We start from the raw sequence: 5879 nt of genomic DNA on the forward strand, positions 1-5879 counted from the left end.
GAAAGAATTCCAAGATGATTCACCAACTTCTCTCTCACTTCCTCTCTCTTTTCCTCTCTCTCTCTCTCTCTCTCTCTCTCTCTCTCTCTTAGCGAGGGTTTGGAAAATTCGTATGGAATTTGAGAGTGAGGGTTTAAGGTCCTTATATAGGCCTAGGTTTGATGGAAATGGCCCCTGGGCCAAGGTATACTTAGGTTATAACCAAATATGGATCGTTCCGGTCCAACGGAGCACTTCTGGTGGCCCCTTTTCCATGTGCAGTCGGACTTAAGCTCCCTGACCATGGATCTAGGTCAGGCTGAGTTTTTGTACCGATCGGATTTACAGATCAGCCGTGGCGGACCAGTTTCAGTTCAGCGGTCACGATCACTCGATCAGGGCCACAAGTACATTGACATGTGTGGGACATTTCTCCTGATCTGAAGGTGTATTTGGGTCAAATTTTGACGGTCTGAATCCTTATATTTGGTCCACAAGTGACACGACTAAGATTACTTAAATTTGAATTTTATTTCCGAATAGTTTCACGTTTCCCACACTCTTCGCTCCGGGCTCAAGTTGTGCATTTCTAAACACAGTTTGGACTTGATTTTTGAGGGGGTTGTCAAGTCCAGAAATGCGGCCATAACTGTATAGTTTCGGGGTAATCGGACTTTCGTCGTGCAGTCCAGGTCCGATACGGAGTTTCAAAATGCTCCCGAGAGTAACCAAGTCTAAAGATGGATTCTAGATTTCAGGGTAATGTAGCGTCAATGATTCTACAAGTTTTGGGTCTTGCAGAACATATTTAAAGTGATTAGTGCTAATTTCATAAGAACTCTAGTCTAGCACTTGCTAATATTACCTAATTTCTATAGGATTTGGTCCTGGGTGATTTCTGCCTGAGGTGGTACTCGGGTCCTTGTACGGATTTTTCCGAGACATTACAATGCTCCTGAGCTATCCTTGTTACCATTTCGATCCTCTAATGTCGAATGCTCCTGAGCTATCCTTGTACCATTTGAACAAAGGAAGGAAGCTGTGGTCCTTCCTTTGTGGATGCCTGAGAAAATCTCCCTAATGTCATACAACTATAAAGGAAGGACCACAGCTTCCTCCAAAATATCATACTGACCAAAGAAACCTTTAATTCATTGCTCTTTAGATTTATGACTAACCGAAGTAAAGTATTTGCACTTTTTAGTCTAAAAATGGAAATGGGTGTGGTGTTTGTAAATCAAAAGGGTGGGTGTAAATAGTTGATCCCTTTCTTCAGAGGATTATTTGTGGAAGAGAAAGGAAAAAAGGAAAGAAAAAAGAATACCAAGTTGAGTTCTATGATTGCCCATGTCTACCATTTTTGTTTTTAGGTGAATTTAGATATCGTATTGCATTTATGTATTTTGTTATATAGTACACGAAGATGGAGCAGGAATTCTAACAGGTTCACTTGCAGGATTGTCCATTTTAGCTTTAGTAGTCTTACCCAAATGGTCCAACTATTGATCATAGAAATTGAATAAACTTGCTGGAATTTCAGATTAATTGCTGAAATTTCACCATTACTTATACTTTTGTAATTAAATACTCCAATTTTCATATTTCAATATTGGAAATTCATAATGATATGTCCTGCTTGGAGCAAATCAATATCACAAGTACAAGCTGAAAAAGCAACGTAGTTGAATCCTTGGAGGAGCTTGCACTTGCTTGCACATTAGATGTGAATTTTTCTCCATGGTAATATCACCCTGAAACAACAACTTGTTTCATCATTATAAATGAATTTTATTTTGCCTTGGTTATAGATTGAAGAATCCTTGGAGGAGCTTGCACCTACTTGCGCATTAGATGTGATTCGGTCCTTCTAAATGCACATTAGGTGGAATTTAAAGCTTTAAATTGGTGAAATGCTCTGAAATTGTACAAATCATCTCAGATAGATTAAAAAATTTAGACAATTGTATAGATCATCTCAGCACGTGCATATTTTGATTTGATGTTATCTTTCTAACCTTTTGAAATTCCAATGTTCTTTTAGTTTACTAGCATTACATGTGCAGATTGCTTCCAAATTACTGTGAACGGAATCAATAGATTACCTTGTCAAATTGCACAGCCAAGGCCAATTACACCCAATCTTTGGGCATGAGATGCACCATCCCCAAGTTTATATGGAAAGAAAACACATTCCAAAGATTTCATTGTTATGTCATTCTCTGTAATCTGGCTTTCTAAAGTTTGTTGTTTGTTCTTACATTTCTCCTGAGAGTATTTTGGCTTTGGTCGAAGTACATGTTTCCAAATGTTTGTAATGAGGAAGTAGCCTTCAAATTGCAATTATGTTCTTCACAGGTCCAACTTGGAACTTGGAATTAATGTGATTGCAATTTGAAGCCTTGATGCATTGTATGAATGCTAAAGAAGGAAACAACAACATGCCAATATGCTGGCTGATACTGTTACCTAATACCTAGGTACATGGAAACAAATTGGAGATACCTTAGCTTCTTATAGATTCCTAAAATCTGGTTGCTTGGGTGGTCACGTGTCGTGGGTCCTAGCTTCAAGTATGGTTCATGAAAAGATCAGGCATTCTTGTGGGCAATGGCAAGGTGCACATTCTTATTTATGATGGTAGGGACTCTTGCTTCCATTCACACCAAACTTCCACTTAGGCGCTTCATCTTCATTATAGTAAATGTGAGGTTCAAAATGAAGAATCGTAAAATTGCCCAATGGTGTGTTTTCTCATTTGCTTCTTGATACACATGTATACATTTGTTTATATGTGGTGGTTATTCGGAGTCTCATGATTTCTTTCTTCCTTTCTTTATTATTATTATTTTTTTAGTTGGGTGCGGTAGAGTTTCTTCAGAAACCTCTATCTGAAGACAAACTGAGAAACATATGGCAGCACGTGGTTCATAAGGTGGGCTTATTTTTCGGGTGTGTCTCACATGAACTAAGAAATAAGGACATGTTTAGATGCACAATCTAATTGAATTGAAACCCAATAAAGTTGAAATGACCAAATCATAATTCAAGTTAGACATGGAAGGAATGCAACTGCAATGTGATCATTTCCTCTCTCTTGAACAAACAATTGCAATTCATTTCAATAGTGCATTAAAACGCAACCTTGATGCTGCATTATGATTATTTTCAATCATTTTGATTCCTTAAGAAACACAAATTTATTAGCATTAATTAAAAGTGGAAGGATTTCTGAACTCACTAGGCCCTGAACAGGCCTTGAATGCAGGAGGAGCTGTTCCTAAATCATTAAAACCCGTCAAAGAAACCATGGTATCCATTCTTCAGGTTAAATCAGAAACAACTGGGGCCAAAAATCAAAACCTGCCAGAAGCAAAGAGTTCAGCGCTTGCCCATGGCTATAATTTCATAGACCCAGATGAGAATCATTCATTTGGTTGGATCATCTGATGGGGGAGGTATAAGTGCACTGCTCATCCCTTGATGGTCCCACAAAGATCAACATCTTAGGTTACTAGAAGTTCGGACTTTCTGATTGCCATAGCTTTGGTAGCCACCCTTTTACATTAAATGTATTTTATTACACCTAAAAAGGGCTATAAACCCCTTTGCAATTACTAAAACAGGGGGGGGGGGGGGGGTAACTTCACATGCCCGTTTTCCTGTTTTTCCAATCTTTGAGAAGCCCTATGAAGTTTTTGTGAAGCTTCCTATAGATTGCTTGTCACTTGTTAGGAGATACAATAATAATTGCTCCATTGAATTCTCCAATTGGATAGCCAAATGAAAAGAAGATTCAATGAAGGGCATACAATTTAGACCACATTAAATATTTTATGACCCATGAAGAACATTAAATATATATTTTAATTATTAGTTTACCTTGTGAAACTTTTGGTGGTTCTTCTGAAGGACTCATCTATGCATGAGACTGTTTCCTCAGCCTTGCAAGTTTAGATCAGCGTAAAATTATTGAATTACAAATTCTTCTTCCTACTTGTTGTCAGCACTTGAGATGCCAATGATTCTTGTTTTAACCAAAACAACATAGTTGCCTTTACTTTGAATCAGATGTGGATTTTTGACACAACTGATGGGGATCCTCGTCTTTTACACTTCTGAAGTGGCCATAGTGCTCCTCTATGTGTATGGTTTAGATGATAAGAATCCTCTCGAGTTGTTATACTTGCATTCCTTTTGGTTAAATATAACATTGTTTTGATTCTCAGAAGTGTTTCCTATTATTTTATTTCTTTGCATGTTGAGAAAAGGGTTTTGAAGGACTAAAATGTATTTCATCCAAATGACCACTAAGACCATTTGATTGGTGTTTAAAAAATAAAAATTAAAAATGGGCCACCAATGGTGCCTGCTAATGGTTGTTTCCATCTCCAATCCTTATACACATTACATGCATCCCCCAACAACATGGATGACTCCAATGTCCTTCTCGTGTCAGGTTGGCATGTGTGGCCGAGTGCAGATGTATGTCTGAGGTGGCACGTTCTGATTTTCTGGACTAGAGCACTCGACATGTTGTATGTAATTAGTGTGAGATCCAGTCCATTCATCTCCAGATCCTGACAAATGGACAGCTAAGAATACTCAGTCAATATTCTTGACATGCACTTATTTTGTAAATTGTGACTCACTTAATTTGTAAATCTACAAGTTTTTTTTTTAATTTTTTTTTTACAGTAAATCTAAGCCATGGGACCTACTATTTTACTATCTATATTTTTTTATTCAACGAAGGACAGTGCCATGAGTAATAGCCTATTGATTTTAAACTTAAGGGTAATTTTCTCAATGGTAAGATTTTCTTTTCAATTATATCTTGCAGTCGGGGCATATGCTATAAAAGGTAAAGAGATAATATTTCTCATTAAAGATTAGTAGACCTATTGGACACTTACAACAAGGATCAATTCAAACCTCTAGACCAGAAAATTCAAACCTCAAGCCCATCCATATCAATGTGCCATAAACACTATAAGAAAGTAATGCTGGTCAAGTAAAAGATGCATGTGAAGCTTACACTTCAATATTTGTATTGTATGCCACATTAGATGATTTGGACATGCATTACATATAGTTGCCAATGGGCAATGTAAATCTTTTGCTTGTAGGAGAAGGGGATTGTGTTTGCTCTATCACAGGTTGCATATGGAGCTTGTTTGTTCTTAGGCTACTAGGGTTATTTCCTTCTCTTTCTCATTGTTAGAAGTTCTCATCTTTTCCCATTCAGGTATAGTCTCTTTCACATTGGTACTTCAAGAAGGAGAAAAACTGGTTCTTGTCTAGTTTGATACACCTTACAACCAGGTTGTATACGGCCTTGTAGACAAATTAGGTAGGTTTTTTTTTCCCCCTAATATTATGAGGCTTAGAATATAACAAACTACTATAACTTCTTGGGTAGGAGTTGTTATGATACTTTAGTGGATGTTAAGTTCTTAGTTGCTAGTTTTCTCTGAGGTGACTAATCCTTATGCGTTGTCACTACAATCACCTCAACAAGCGCATAATCTCTCGTTTATTGCCATTGATATGTATTCAAAGCTTTTTCTTTCATCATTATGTGTTTTTACACCTTATAAATTTGATGAACTTTAACCATTTTTTCTTTTAGCCCTGTTTGAGGGATTCCATTCTGATGATAAAAATGCAATTGCCAAAGTAATTTTCAGTCTATCTAGATACATAAGGATCCATCAAAGGGATGTTTCAGATCATCAAAATATACAATCATGTGTGTTTGGCTTGTCCATAATTGCTTGAGCCAAGAAATGGACCTCAACCACTAATTATCCTTATATCGAATGCTTACACAGATGCATTGAGGTCAGAAGCCTCGAGCTTGTGCAACTCAGCTCTCTTACAATCCAACACAGGCCTGGATA

The 5879-nt window shown here is 37.3% G+C and overlaps 1 long non-coding RNA gene across 1 annotated transcript; it reads left to right on the plus strand.

The window, feature by feature from the left end:
• The first annotated feature begins 2687 nt into the window (after positions 1-2687).
• On the plus strand, positions 2688-3496 carry LOC131247338 (uncharacterized). Its single transcript, XR_009171649.1, has 3 exons — positions 2688-2720; positions 2834-2911; positions 3232-3496. It is a non-coding gene; the product is annotated as an uncharacterized LOC131247338 (long non-coding RNA).
• The last annotated feature ends 2383 nt before the right edge of the window (positions 3497-5879 follow it).

This window comes from Magnolia sinica, chromosome 5 (genome assembly GCF_029962835.1).
Source record: "Magnolia sinica isolate HGM2019 chromosome 5, MsV1, whole genome shotgun sequence".
Classification (NCBI taxonomy): domain Eukaryota; kingdom Viridiplantae; phylum Streptophyta; class Magnoliopsida; order Magnoliales; family Magnoliaceae; genus Magnolia; species Magnolia sinica.